The following is a 15,309-nucleotide window of genomic DNA, read 5'->3' as shown; positions in this document are numbered from 1 at the left end:
GCGGGAGGGGGGAGGGATAGCATTAGGAGATATACCTAATGTAAATATGAGTTAATGGGTGCAGCACACCAACATGACACATGTATGCATATGCAACAAACCTGTACATTGTGCACATGTACCCTAGAACTTAAAGTATAATAATAATAAAAAAATTTATGAAGTATGCTTTTAAGAGAATCCTATTGAAAACCAAACCAGTGGGGGTTTTTTGAAAATATTTTAATTTACCCATTTGTGTTAAAAATATTGCAATGTAAGCAGGCATTTCTAACTTTAATGATGATTTCTCTAAGCTCCTTTAACATTTATTTCTCTGATTTTTGGCTCTACACAAGGTTTGAAAACTTTACTTTCATTTTTGTATATTATCTTTATTCCTCTCACAGATTTGTAGTATTTTTCTTCTCCTTGGTGTTATGCAGCCTGTTTTAAGTAATTTATTTTTTTAAGGAATTAATTTTGTTATTTTTCTCTTTTTGGCACACTGCATGTTTGAATTCAAGCGCTGATATCTGGTTTTCACTTGATTTTAGCCAAAAGGCTGAGAGGCAATTATGTCTGCTTTTCAATTTTAGAAACTTATGAGTCGCCAACTCCGAATATTGACTTTGATTTTGAAAATATATTGTATAAAAATAATCAGATTTGTTTACTCCATCTCATTCTCCCTGTCATACATGTATATGTTAGATTTTATTAATATAATTTTTCTCCTTTTCTTTGTCTTTACAGTAATTACTGCTTCGTGTTCTAGTTCACTAATCTCATCAGCTCAGACTAATTTAATGTTTCACACATATGTTGTATGTAAAGTAGGCTGATTATATTTTCAATTGTTTCCTTCACATTTGGCTGTTTTTTTCTCTTTTTTTCTTTCTTTTTTTTCTCTTTTTTTTTTTGCTGGTCTCAGTTTTTAATCGTGGCAGGGCCTCAAGCACATGCTCGTGCGCGCATACACACACACAGTAAGGCTTCAGATCTTGTTGAAAGCTGCGATGTCGACACTCTGCATGTGCTCTTCAAACTTGGTGATCTCCTCCCCCAGCAAGTCTGTCCCCACCTTGTCATCCTCCACCACACACTGAACCTGCAGCTTCTGGATACCATAGCCCATGGGCACCAGCTTAGAGTCCCCCTAGAGCAGCCGGTCCAGCTGGATGGAGCACACACAAGCTTCCAGCTGGGCCATGTTAGTCTCCGCATCCCAAGGCTTGACATCCAGCAGGATGGAGGGCTTGCCACCAGTGCAGGTTTCTTGGCGTTTTTCTCTGTGTACTGCCACAGTCGCTCCTCCCGCAGCAGTACTGCCTCCTTGTCCTCCTCCTCATTGTCACTGGCAAACAGGTCAATGCCAAGACCAGCACAGTCGGGGAGACCCTAACCCAGTGGTGCTAGAGGAATTAAAGACACACATATAGAAATATAGCCTGTGGAGTGGGAAATCAGGGGACTCACAGCCTTCAGAGCTGAGAGCCTTGAACAGAGTTTTACCCACATATTTACTGACAGCAAGCCAGTGATAAGCATTGTTTCTACAGATCATAGATTAACTAAAACAAGAAACAAAGGGATGGGCTGAAACAAAGGGTTAGGCTCTGGCTAGTTATCTGCAGCAGGAACATGTCCTTAAGGAACAGATTGCTCATGCTATTGTTTGTGGTTCAGGAACACCTTTTAGCAGATTTCCCACCTTGGGTAGGCCAGGTGTTTCTTGTTCTCATTCCAGTAAACCCACAACCTTCAGGGTGAGTGTCATGGCCATCACTAATGTGTCACAGTGCTGCAGAGATCTTGTTTATGGCCAGATTTGGGGGCCTATCCCCAGGAAGTCAATGTCATCGTCCTCATCATCCTCTGCTGGTTTGGCTGGCTTCTTGGTCCGCAGCTCTACTTGGCTCATGAGAGACACATTCTGGGTCTGCGGGGCTGTGGTGCTCAGGCAAGCTCTTCTCCAGCACGTTCACCTGGGCCTCCAGCTTGGAAATGGCCTGCTGCAGCTCCTGCACCAACCTGCGCAGGCTCTGGTTCTCCACTTCCAGACTGGGGATCCGGAAGACGAGCTCATTGTTGTCTCCGCTGGGTCCGCTGGAGGCCCTGAGACATGAGCCTGGGGCCTGAGCTTCTGGCCAGGGATTTCTGGAAATTCTCTCTGGCTCTCGCAATGTCATGGAGGATCATGCTGGCGTTGTTCTCCTGGTGGGAGGCACCGGCCACAGGCTTGTTCATCTGCTCAAAGAATCTCCTTTCTGCATTGTCATATTTTAACTTGTGGAACCAGATCTTCTCATGTACTGGGAAGTTTGTAGCCATTTTTCTGATGCCAGCCAAGGATGCAGTGACCAGGAAGGAGGAATTGGCAGATGCGGGGCACCTGAGGAAAGGCTGGCTGTTTTTCAAATATGGCTTGTTGCTGGGCACAGTGGCTCACGCCTGTAATCCCAGCACTTTGGGAGGCCAAGGCGGGCAGATCACCTGAGGTTGGGTTGGAGACCAGCCTGACCAACATGGAGAAACCCCATCTCTACTAAAAATACAAAATTAGCTGGGCGTGGTGGTGGGTGCCTATAATCCCAGCCACTTGGGAGGCTGAGTCAGGAGAATCGCTTGAACCCAGGAGGCAGAGGTTGTGATGAGCCAAGATCATGCCATTGCACTCCAGCCTTGGCAACAAGAGCAAAACTCTGTCTCACAAAACAAAAAACAAAACAAAACAAAAACCCCCACACACACAAAACAAACGAATGTGACTTGTCACCCTTATAACTTCTTGTACTTTTCACATTATTAGTATATTTTCTGTTTTCCCCATTGTCTTGGATTAAACATTTTAAACCTAAGTCCTGTAACTGTATAAGTTGTAATTTGGTTCTCACTTGTGAAAGATATCACATTTGCAATGTCTGCAGTTAGTTTATGTTGTTATTATTATTATTATTTTTTGTAGACAAGGACTTTTATTTTATTTTTTAGGGTGTTGTTTTAAATTATACTTTAAGTTCTAGGGTACATGTGCACTACGTGCAGGTTTGTTAAATATGTATACCTGTGCCACGTTGATGTGCTGCACCCATTAACTCGTCATTTACATTAGGTATTTCTCCTAATGTTATCCCTCCCTCCCTATGTTGTTATTTTTTCATTTGCCTTATGGCAAGTTGGACAAGCCACAGAAATTTGTTATTTGTGTTTTCACCCATGTCTAAGAAGAGCACTAGCTTCTTAGTTTAATTACTTTCTGGATTCTTCCTTTGGTTTTCTTTTGTACCTGGAACATTCTCCTATGTTTCTTTATATTCTACTAAGGATTTTTAAAGTTCTTGTAACTTTCTCAGAATTTTAGCATGTAAAATATTTTTATATTTAAAGATTTCAGGATACATAATATCTTTCCAAAATGCACAAATATCAACAGCATATACCTGAGGAAATTATTTTACAGTTTTCTGGTGTGGCAGACAATAGCATCTCATGAGAAATCTCAAGTCGCATCAGTTAGAACATATTCTTTCCTCAATATACCATAATTTTTAATACTAAAAAATTGATTTTATATTTTTACAAATAGCTGAAGTAAATGTACTTAACTGTAGACAATAATACCTACATATGGCCAGAATACTGTTTTTCTGTATCAGTAAGACAATGTTGGCAAAATTACTGACCTAAATTCAAGTTTTTGGCTTTGATCACCATGCTTCTTCATTAGCATGTTTCTTTTGTTTCTTCTTCTTCTTCTTTATTTATTTATTTATTTATTTATTTATTTTTTGAGACACAGTTTCACTCTTGTTGCCCAGGCTGGAGTGCAATGGTGCGATCTTGGCTCACCACAACCTTCACCTCCCAAGTTCAAGTGATTCTCCTGCCTCAGCCTCCCCAGTAGCTGAGATTACAGGCATGCGCCACCATGCCCTGCTAATTTTGTATTTTTAGTAGAGACAGGATTTCTCCATGTTAATCATGCTGATCTCAAACTCCTGACCTCAGGTTATCCAGCCACCTTGGTCTCCCAAAGTGCTGGGATTACATTCGTGACCCACTACGCCCGACCAGCACTGTTCTGAATCAATAAAAATGATCTCAGTTTAAATCTTCCATTTGATTAAGAACTTAATTTTAAAATTTTATTTTTTGAGGCACCATCTTGCTTTGTCACCCAGGTAAGTGCAGTGTCAGGATCACAGCTCATTGCAGCCTCAGCATCCTAGGCTCAAGTGATCCTTAAATGTCATAATTAATTAATTAATTTTTTTTGGGTAGAGATGAGGTCTCACTATATTGCTCAGGCTGGTCTTAAATTTCTAGGCTCAAGTAATTCTTCTGCACTGGCCTCCCACAGTGCAGGAATTAGAGGCATGAGCTGGTGCATCCAGTACTTTTAAACTTTTTAATGAGATTTCTATTTGGCTACATATTACTTGAATTCATTTTAGTCAATAATTTTCATTGTTATTTACAATGCTCAGAAAATGCTACCTCCTGGGTTTCTGCTTTCATAAATTCAATGACATATATTAGGCCTGAAACCTTTCCATTTAAAATAATTGTCTGGTGTTTGAAAATAATGGGTATTTTTATTTACTGGCCAAAATTGCTGCCCATTTATTTATATGCCTAATTAGTCAAACTTTCTAATAAAATTATTTAACATTATTTATGTTCATACCATTATTGCATAGCAAAAGATTTAATTTCTTTAATTACATTAATGGCCTTAATGTAACTTAGTATAAGTAAAAATGTGACAGAGGCTGGGGAGGAAGTGGTTGAAGAAAGAAAAAATGTTGATGGACATGGACCAAGTTTCACTTAGGAGAAATAAGATTCAGTGATTAATTGCACAGAATGTTGACTATAATAAATAATAATGCAGTGTATATTTCAAAATTGGTATAAAAAGATTTTAAATGTTTTTGTCACAAAAGTATAATAAGTATGTGAGGTAATGAATTTGTTACTTAACTTGATTTAAACATTTTACAGCATAAACATAAAAATATGACAGTGTACCCAACAAATACATACTTAGGATGTTATAATTATATAATTATATTGAGACAGAGTGTTGCTCTGTGACCAGGCTGGAGTGCAGTGGCATGATCTCCGCTCACTGCAACCTCCACCTCCTGGGTTCAAGCAATTCCCCTGCCTCAGCTTCCTGAGTAGCTGGAATTACAGTCGCATGCCACCAGGCCTGGCTAATTTTTGTATTTTTAGTAGAGATGGGGTTTCACCAAGTTGGTCAGGCTGGTCTCAAACTCCTGACCTCATGATCCACCCACCTTGGCCTCCCAAAGTACTGGGATTACAGATATGAGCCACCACGCCCAGCCAATAATCACTATTTTTATAAAGAAAATACAGTTTTTTAAAGAGAGAAGAGATTAATTATAAAAGTCAGAGACAAGTATAATTTATTGTGATTGGAACTAAATGCTATCAGAAGATTTACTATGTATGTGAAGTTCTTTGACAAACTTTATGAACTTCAACTGGTCACAGGAAATCTCATTGTGCTCCTCTTTCTTTTTAAAGACAAAGTCAACTTTACTGCATTGCAATAATTTTTCTTAGGGTAAAACTTGGGATTCACAATTATCTCAGGGTTAATGGTGAATGTATTTTAAAAATTCTCTAATAGTCCTGACTGATCTTAGTAGGTCTAGTTCGGTTCTTATTGAATTGGATCACCTCATAGTCCCTTAATAAGCCAACTTTAAGAGAAATATACTTTCTGTTTTTTGAGAATTATTTTAGTCATTGCCTGATGCAAGTAACAGACATAGACATGAACAGGTTACAAAAGATAAATAATGTCCTTAATGTACCAAATAAACTTTTTAAAACTGAATCTCTTAGGACTCATCCCATGTAGATGAGTCCAAAAAACACAATAATAACTAATAAAATACAATTTTCTGCAATGGAAGATATCTGAGGATCACTGAAAACAACAAAGTTGGCCAGCCACTGTGGCTCATGCCTGTAATCCCAGCACTTTGGGAGGCCAAGGTGGGTGGTTCACAAGGTCAGGAGTTCAAAACCAGCCTGGCCAACATGGTGAAACCCCATCTCTACTAAAAATACAAAAATTAGCCGGGTGTGGTGGTGTGTGCCTGTAATCCCGGCTACTTGGGAAGCTGAGACAGAAGAATCACTTGAACCCAGGAGGTGGAGGTGGCAGTGAACTGAGATTGCACCACTGCACTAGAAATAAAAAAGAAAATATAAAAAATGAAAGAGAGAGAAGAAAGTGGATTACTCACAATAGGCAAGATATGGAATCAACCGAAATGGTCATCAACAGTTGAATGAATAAAGAAAATGTGGTATATTTACACAATGGAAGGCTATTCAGCCCTTAAAAAGAAGAAAGCCTTGTTATTTGCGAAAAGCTTAATGAACCTGAAGGACATTATGCTAAGTAAAATAAGCCAGCATTGGAAAAAATTTTTAAAAAGATCTCATTTCTATGCAGAGTGTAAAAGAAAAATCAAACTCATAGAAGCAGAGAGTAGAATAATGACTGCCTGCAGCTGTGGGTGGAAAAGATGTTGGCCAAACATAATGGGTCTTTCCTACATCTATTACCCTAACAAATGCTATTTTCCTTATAGTTTTGATTCACTAGGGAATTGAAATATATCCTGAAGAATCAAAACTGAAGGAATAATATATTTGTTAAAGCAATGCAGGTTGTATGCTGACATTTCAGAGGCTTAGCAAAATAATATATTTTCTTCTCACATTATCCCTTATGGTTTTTTCCTTGATAAAAAGACTTCCTCATGATATTTTAGTAATCATTTCTTCTTTCATCTTCTATCTGCATCCTCCTCTTTCTTCTGTGAATAAATTAACAAAGAGATGCAGAAAAGATACATTTGCTTTTTACCCACACATCACTTCCACTCACTATTAGTCAATGTAAGTAGAGCTGAGAATAGCAGTTTTCTGGCAGGACACTTCTCAGCAATAAACAAAACCCTGAAAGAAAAGTGTAGATTTTTCATGAAAAGCTAATGTATTTTAAGCAAAATAAGCACATGCATCAATAATAAAATGCTTGTGGCAAAATATAGATCCATTTTATTGATTTCTATGGAGCTCGGGTAATATTTGACCAAAAGCTAGGCAATACACAGCAGAAAAAGGAGTATTTTTTGAAATAAGAATATTGTGAAGTTATTCTGTCAAAAGAAGTAAAAATATTATGACCTCATACTAATAGTCTCATCTATAGTTCTACAACATCAAATGCTTTTTATTAAAAATTGTATTTTATATATGTATCCAATTTGTATCACCCTCCTTTGCTATTTCAATGCCTACTCCACTTTATATCAGTGGGAAACAGGCCACCTGGTCCCTGGAAAGCACGTGGTGCTATTGCTACTTTAACGATGATGAAAAAATGCACTTGTTTGGGTGGTACTGATGTGCCCAAAGGACTGTTCTTTTTTATTCTTCTCTAAATTTACTGATAAAATAAAATTCTTAACTAAGAAGACTTTATCTCATTCATGTATATATTATGAAATTTTGTTGACACTTAAGTGTCTCTGACTCACCAGGAATATTGAAATTTTCCATAAATTCAACTGAGCACTGTAAATAAACAATTGTATACTAATAGCCTTTGGGAGGCAGAGTAAGATTTGTAGAATTTTTTTATAATATGTTCCTAGTAATCCCTCTGAATACAGCATTCTCAACTTTTAGTATTCACGCTAAGTCACTCAGGGGAAATTGGTATCTCTGTAAACAGGCAGAAGACGGTGGTAGGTGGAGGTGCATCACATTGCACAGAAATGATGTCCACACGCACCTATAAGGGCCTTAATTTAATGGACTGTTAGTTACATGGCTACATACTTACTGAATCTAGTCATACTATCTTTTGTCAGCTAATGGCATTTGTTACCTATTAATTCAATACAATTATTTGCTTGGCTGAAAAATAAATTCTTTGTTAATTTATTCTAAATTGAGAGATTAGATTTGCAATCTTCAATCTTTTAATGTTAAAGCAAATCAGAGAAGAGCAATGTATGTATATAGTATGCATTTTCCTACCTATGAAATTTATCTTTGTATTGCCTTGAAAACCCTAGGTAGCCACCTAAAGAATGCCCTCTTCAAATCCTTTAGCCAGGATTTCAGATTAGATTCCAAAAATAAAAAACTTAATGATAGACCAAAGTCTAAATCTTCTCTTTGCTTCTTGTCAGGAATCTGGCCATTTCAAAAAGCATGTCAATTATGCCAAGCCATTGAAAAGATGTGGTTTTGACTAGTTTTATCCCATTTCTAATTGTTTTTCTCTAATTGTTACTTTTATCATGTTAATCTAAGAGCAAATATCTACATAAGTGTTCTTGCATTCAAGCAATATTTATATTATGACTAGGTGTGACGGCTCATGCCTGTAATCTCAGCACTTTTGGAGGCCGAGGTGGGCAGATCACTTCAGGTCAGAAGTTCAAGACTAGCCTGGCAAACATGGTGAAACCTCATCTCTACTAAGAATACAAAAGTTAACCAGGTGTGGTGGTGTGTGCCTGTAGCAGTTGAACCTGGGAAATGGAGGTTGCAATGACCTGAGATCATGCCACTGCACTTCAGCTGGAGTAATGAAGTGAGACTCTGTCTCCAAAAAAAGGAAAAGAAGTATGTGTGTGTGTGTGTGTGTGTGTGTGTGTGTTTAAAGTTCAATATTGTATTACAGTATAGTAGAATCTTCTAAAAATATTAACTGCTTTCTGGCTTATTCTTTGTGTACCATTTTACACATTCATAAAAACATTAAACAATGAAAATGTACCTAATTATTCAATTTTTGTTAATTTTTATTAAAAGTGAGTGTTAAAAATAATTATTTCTTTTCTGGTTAAAGAGGTTTTGTTTTGTTTTGTTTTGTTTTTTTGAGACAGAGCCTCACTCTGTCACCCAGGCTGGAGTGCAGTGGCTCGATCTTGGCTCACTGCAACCTCCACCTCCCAGGTTCAAGCGATTAAAGATGGTTTTTATTGTTATACTCAGAAGTGTTATCTCTGGATACACATTTGCCTGTGTTTTAATATTGGCTCTGTTTCTTTCTCTGCAAACTGAGGATAATAACAACACCTATGTTATTTAGTTACTGTGAGAATTAAATTTATTAACACATAATAGTATTATGGTTAATGATCAGTACAAATTAACAATTAATAAGATATGTATATGCTGAATTACACTAGTATGTTAAGACGGAAATGTCCTTTTATAGCACGAGTTTTTTGATCAATATATTTAAGTTTTAAAAATAAGTGTTGTATAGATACACAATGGAATACTATTCAGCCTTAAAAGGTGGTAAATTTCATCATTTGAAACAATATAGATAAATTTAGAACACATCATACTACATGGAATAATCCTAACACAGAAAGACAAATACTACATGATCACACACACACACACACACAGAATAAAGTTTAACTCGGGGTGCAAAGCGAGCCGCTAGATCCATAAAGAACCCAGCCAACCTGCAAAGGGAGGGGAGGGGATGAGCTGTGAGGAGAGCGGAGCCCAAGAACCATGTCTACCCGGGAGTCCTTTAACCTGGAAAGTTACAAATTGGACAAAAGCTTCGCTTCTGGCTAACCAGATTCACTGAACTTAAGGCTGCAAAGTGCCCCAAGATGTCCTGCAAAAATTGCTGGAATGTTTACAGGCGAACCACTTCCAAGAGGATGAGCAATTTTTGGGAGCCGTTATGCCAAGGCTTGGCATTGGAAAGGATACTTGTGTCATTCCTTTGAGACACAGTGGGCTTTCCTTGGTTCAAATCACAGATTACATTTACCTGATCTTAGACGACTCTTATAGGATGGGCAGGATAGCATGTGCCAATGTTCTCAGTGACCTCTATGCAATGGGGGTCACGGAATGTGGCAATATGCTGATGCTCCTTAGAGTCAATAATAAAATGACTGACAGGGAAAGAGATAAAGTGATGCTTCTGATTATCCAAGGTTTTAAAGATGCAGCTGAATAAACAGGAACATCTGTAACAGGCAGCCAAACAGTACTAAACCCCTGGATTGTCCTGGGAGGAGTCGCTACCACTGTCTGCCAGCCCAGTGAATTTATCACTCCAGACAATGCAGTGCCAGGGGACGTGCTGGTGTTGACAAAACCCCTGGGGACACAGGTAGCAGTGGCTGTGCACCAGTGGCCGGATATTCCTGAGAAATGGAATAAGATTAAACTAGTGGTCACCCAAGAAGATGTAGAGCTGGCCTACCAGGAGGTGATGATGAACATGGGGAGGCTCAACAGGACAGGTGGCCTTCTGATCTGTTTACCACGTGAGCAAGCAGCTCGGTTCTGTGCAGAGATAAAGTCCTCCAAATATGGTGAAGGCCACAAGCATGATTATTGGGATTATAGAGAAGGGCAATCACACAGCCAGAATCATAGACAAACCCTGGATCATCAAGATCGCACCACAAGTGGCCACTCAAAATGTGAATCCCACACCTGGGGCCACCTCTTAATCTAGACAGAAATAGCTGTTTGGTTTTGTTTTTAAATAGATCTATTTCCTTTATCCGCACTTCAATTAAAGACTATAAGCAACAAAAATCTCATTGTATCTATACATCGTGTGACCTTAGGTCGGTTTGTAAGTGGATACAATTAATAAAATAAAATCCATTGCCTTTTTTTCCTGTTACATTAACTGAAGATGCACCTAATCTTGAGGCAGCTTCTGAGTTAAGAATTATATTGTTATCCAATACTGACGATTCATTTTGAATCTTTCGACACTTATCTCTTGCCGCGTAGGCTCTTTTTAAAGGTGCTTTCTCATAGCACAGACATAACCAGTAGTCATGTCAAATAGCAGTTGGTGTCTTCATTTTATGTACATTTATCATATAAGTTTGATGTTTTTTTAAGCGTCTTGAATGGTTTTCTGGAGAGACAGCACTGGTCAGTGGCACATGATGGCATCCCAGTCATAAGAAGGTTGCATGATTCCTTTGAATGTTTGATTTGAAAAGCCTAGTCTTGTCTCTCAAGAGCATCTCGGACCCAGAACATTCTCCAGTAGTGCATTGGTCCAACACGGCAAGTGCTTCACTCCTTGGAAAACACTTTGAAGACAAAAAAGAAATATTATTTCTTTTTTTTAATGTAGCCTTCCTGATATTTACAGTAATACCATTAACTGTTTTCTTTATCGATAGCAAAAAAAGGATACTTTTTGCAATGTTCTAAAGTGCTATAAGGAATTGCCTTCCAAAAGGAGGTTCATGTATAATACTCATTTACAATTTAATATATAATTTTTAAATATAATCAATAATAAAGACTGTTCTGTGGATGGTAGTGTTTAATACATTTTATATTTTGTAGAGTGATTTTAGGCCTTTTGTTTTCTTAAAATCAGCAGCTTTTTAGCCTAATTCTTAGCATTAGTTTGTCCTTTGCGCCAGTATGTTTTTGTGAACACTTTTTGTGATCTGTGTCGAAAACCTGCATTGCCAACACTGCAGCTTGAACTTAAACTTGTTATTCAAATACATATTTATGTTTTTAATTGCTCTTGTGTTAAAAAACAGAATAAAGTTTAACTCAAAAAAATAGAAAGTGGAATAATCTTTACCAGAGGCTGAGAGTGGTGGGAAGGAAACAGAGACGGGTTGATCAAAAACTACAAAGTTTCAAATAGACAGGATAAACAGGTTTTGAGATCTATTGCACAGCAGGGTGACTATAGTAAACAATAATGTATATTTTAGAATAATTAAGAGTAAATTTCAAGTGTCTCACCACAAAAAATGATAGGTAAGCAAGTTGTTATTTAACTCGACATAATCATTTCATACTATATACATATATTCAAATATCTCATTGTACCCCATAATGTACACTACTCTGATTGGTCAGTGAAAATACTATTAATATATATATTTTTAAAAGGATAGTATTTAAAACATTCAACTACTATTATACCCCCATACTGACTAGAAGAAACACGGGTTACAAACCACTGATGTGGCCACTTTGTTTTTAGGTTTAACATTAATCATGATCTAAAAGAATCAACAAATAAGAGTGAATACATTTCCTGTACACTAGCTAGGTGCTGGGAATTTTCTGGCACCTTTATTTGCATTAACTTCTTTAATTTTACCAAAACCCTAAGATTTAGGCAGTAAAGAGCTGAAGAGTCAAGCACAGAGATATCAAGAAACTGTATTCATATCATACAGCCCATAAAGGGCAAAACTGGAAGGCAACAAGGAACCACCTGATACAGGGTTTCAATCTTAACCACTAGGCCCAACACCCTCTCATCCAATGCTACTTTTTATTTTTGACTTAACATTTTTAGCTTTGAATTTTCTAAATTAGTAGAAATAAAGAGACATTTTAAAAACCCTTTTTTGGGAAAAAAAATAGTGAACAGGAGGCAAGGACTAGATTGCAGCTCCCACTCAGAGCAGTATGTGGAGACTCACATCATTAACTTTTGCTCCAGAAGTACTGCAAGAATAAACCAGGAGAGCTGAGAGAATCCGAAGACCCTCTAAAGGAAGCAAGTTGCTCCTGCAGGACCTGGCAGACAGCCAAAATATTGATAGCGTTCAAGATGTGAAAGTGGGAAAAAGGGATAGTCTGCCCTTGAACACACCCTCACTGGGGAACCTGAAGGTCTAGAACATGGAATAAGAAATCTGACTTTACCTGGAGCTGAGTCAGTTTAGACAGTTGAGCTACACACAGAGGTAGAAGAAGTAGGAAAAACCCTGTGGGCTCTCTGAGTCTTCTGGGAAGCCATTTTAGACTTGACTCAAAGGGATCCTTGGGGAGGGTTGCCAGGGGAACTTGGAAAGGACCACAGGGAGAAGGAAATCTCCAGCTGAACTTTCTAACAATTCTAACCAAACTTGAAGTCTCCTGACCAGAAACTCAGAAATGGTGTGAATTGGGTGAGCAGACTCCAAGGCACAAAAGCCCTGCCTGCTTTTGCAGCTGGGAGACTAGTGGCCAGGGGCAATCTCTTAGCTCTGCTCCCTCACTGCCTGGCAGAACACTCAGTGCTCTTGGGGGTGGGGAGCATGGTGGGAATGAGTCTTGCTTTTTGGGTTGCATGAGAGATGGGTGAGGCATGTAACTGCTGGCTTTCCCCCTCTCCACCACACCCCTGACAACCTGCGTGACACAGTAGAGGCAGCCATAATCCTCTGGGAACATAACTCTATTGACCTGGGAACCACACCTCCATTTCCCACTGCAGCTGCAGCAAGCCCTGCCCAAGGAGAGGCTAAGCTCAAACACACCTACCCATGGCCCCACAGGATCTTCCCTCCCTACCCACCCTGGTAGCTGAAAACAAATATCATATATTCTTGGGAGTCCTAGGACCCCACCCACCACCTGATTCTCCCTATACTACCACAGCTGATGCTCCCTTGAAAGCGCCACCTCCTGGCAAGTGGCCAACCAATACAAAAATAGTGTATTAAACAACCAAAACTAAGGACTCTCACAGAGTTCAATTTATCATCTGCTACCTCCACGAAAGCAGGTGTTAATATCCACAGCTGAGAGACCTGCGTTCAATTCACATCAACTCTGTGTGGACAACCCTCAGTACCAGCCTGGAGCCTGATGGACCTGCTGAGTGGCTAGATCCAGAAGAGAGATAACAATCACTACAGCTTGGCTCCCAGGAAGCCACATTGATAGGAAAAAGGGGAGAGTACTACATCAAGAGAATACCCCATGGGACAAAATAATCTGAACAGTAGCCTTGACACTTAGACATTCCCTCGGACATAGCCTACCCAAGTGAGATGGAACCAGAAAAACAATTCTGGTAATATGACAAAACAAGGTTCTTTAACATTCCCCCAAAATCACACTCACCAGCGATGGATCTAAACCAAGAGGAAATCCCTGATTTACCTGAAAAAATAATTCAGAAGGTCAGTTATTAAACTAATCAAGGAGGCACTAGAGAAAGGTGAAGTCCAATTTAGGAAATAGAAAAAAAAATACAAGAAATAAGGGGAGAAATCTTCAGTTAGATAGATAGAATAAATGAAAAACAATTACAACTTCAGAAAATGAAGGACACACTTAGAGAAAAGCAAAATGTTCTGGAAAGTCTCAGCAATAGAATCAAGCAAGCAGAAGAAAGAAATTCAGAGCTCAAAGACAAGGTTTTTGGATTAACCCAATCCAACAACAACAAAGAAAAAAAAAGAATGAGAAAAAATGAACAAAGCTTCCAAGAAGTTTAGAATTATTTTAAGTGAACAAAGCTAAGAATAATTGGTGTTGCTGAGGAGAAAGAGAAATCTAAAACTTTGGAAAGAAAAACCTATGAGATTAAGAACAGATTTCTCAGCAGAAACCCTACAAGCTAGAAAAGGTTGGGACATTATCTTTAGTCTCTTTAAATTAAACAATTATTAGCCAAGAATTTTTTATCCAGTAAAACTAAGCTTCATAAATGAAGAAAAGATACTGTCTCTTTCAAACAAACAAATGCTGAGAGCATTTGCCACTACCAAGTCAGCACTAAAAGAACTACTAAAAAGAGCTCAAAATATTGATACACCTCTTTGAAACACATCAAACAGAACCTCTTTATAGCATAAATCTCACAGGACCCATAAAACAAAAAATATAATTAAAAAAAAAAACCAGTTTTCAGGCCACAAACAGCACAATGAATAAAATAGTACCTTACATCTCAATACTAACATTGAAAGTAAATGGCCTGAATGCTCCACTTAAAAAATACAGAATTGAAGAATTGATAAGAATTCACCAACTAATTATCTGTTGCCTTTGAGAGACTCATCTAACATAAGGATTCACATAAAACTTAAGGTAATGGAGTGGAAGAAAACATTCCATGCAAATAGACACCAAAAGCGAAGAGGAGTAGCTATTTTTATATCAGACAAAGCAAACTTTAAAGCAATAGCAGTTAAAGAAGACAAAGAGGGACATTTTATCATAATAAAAGGCCTTGTCCAACAGAAAAATATCACAATCTTAAATATATATATGCATCTAACACTGGAGCTCCCAAATTTATAAAACAATTACTACTAGACCTAAGAAATGAGAGAGAGAGCAATACAATAGTGGAAAATTTTAATACTCCACTGACAGCACTAGACAGTTCATCAAGACAGCAAGTCAACAAAGAAACAATGGACTTAAACTATACCCTAGAACTAATGAGCTTAACAGATACTTACAGAACATTCTAACCAAGAACTGCAGAATATA

At 38.1% G+C, this 15,309-nt stretch overlaps 2 pseudogenes across 1 annotated transcript; one reads left to right on the top strand and one right to left on the bottom strand.

Moving 5' to 3' along the window:
• Positions 1 to 976: 976 nt before the first annotated feature.
• On the bottom strand, positions 977 to 2,313 carry LOC105500278 (annotated as a pseudogene).
• A 6,837-nt stretch (positions 2,314 to 9,150) lies between these two features.
• Positions 9,151 to 10,917, top strand: LOC105500279 (annotated as a pseudogene). Its single transcript, XR_001000008.1, has one exon. The product of XR_001000008.1 is annotated as a selenide, water dikinase 1 pseudogene (transcript).
• The last annotated feature ends 4,392 nt before the right edge of the window (positions 10,918 to 15,309 follow it).

This window comes from Colobus angolensis, unplaced genomic scaffold, assembly GCF_000951035.1.
Source record: "Colobus angolensis palliatus isolate OR3802 unplaced genomic scaffold, Cang.pa_1.0 Scaffold657, whole genome shotgun sequence".
Classification (NCBI taxonomy): domain Eukaryota; kingdom Metazoa; phylum Chordata; class Mammalia; order Primates; family Cercopithecidae; genus Colobus; species Colobus angolensis.
Note: the sequence above shows the minus strand (reverse complement) of the source record. Positions and strands in the feature narration are given on the sequence as shown.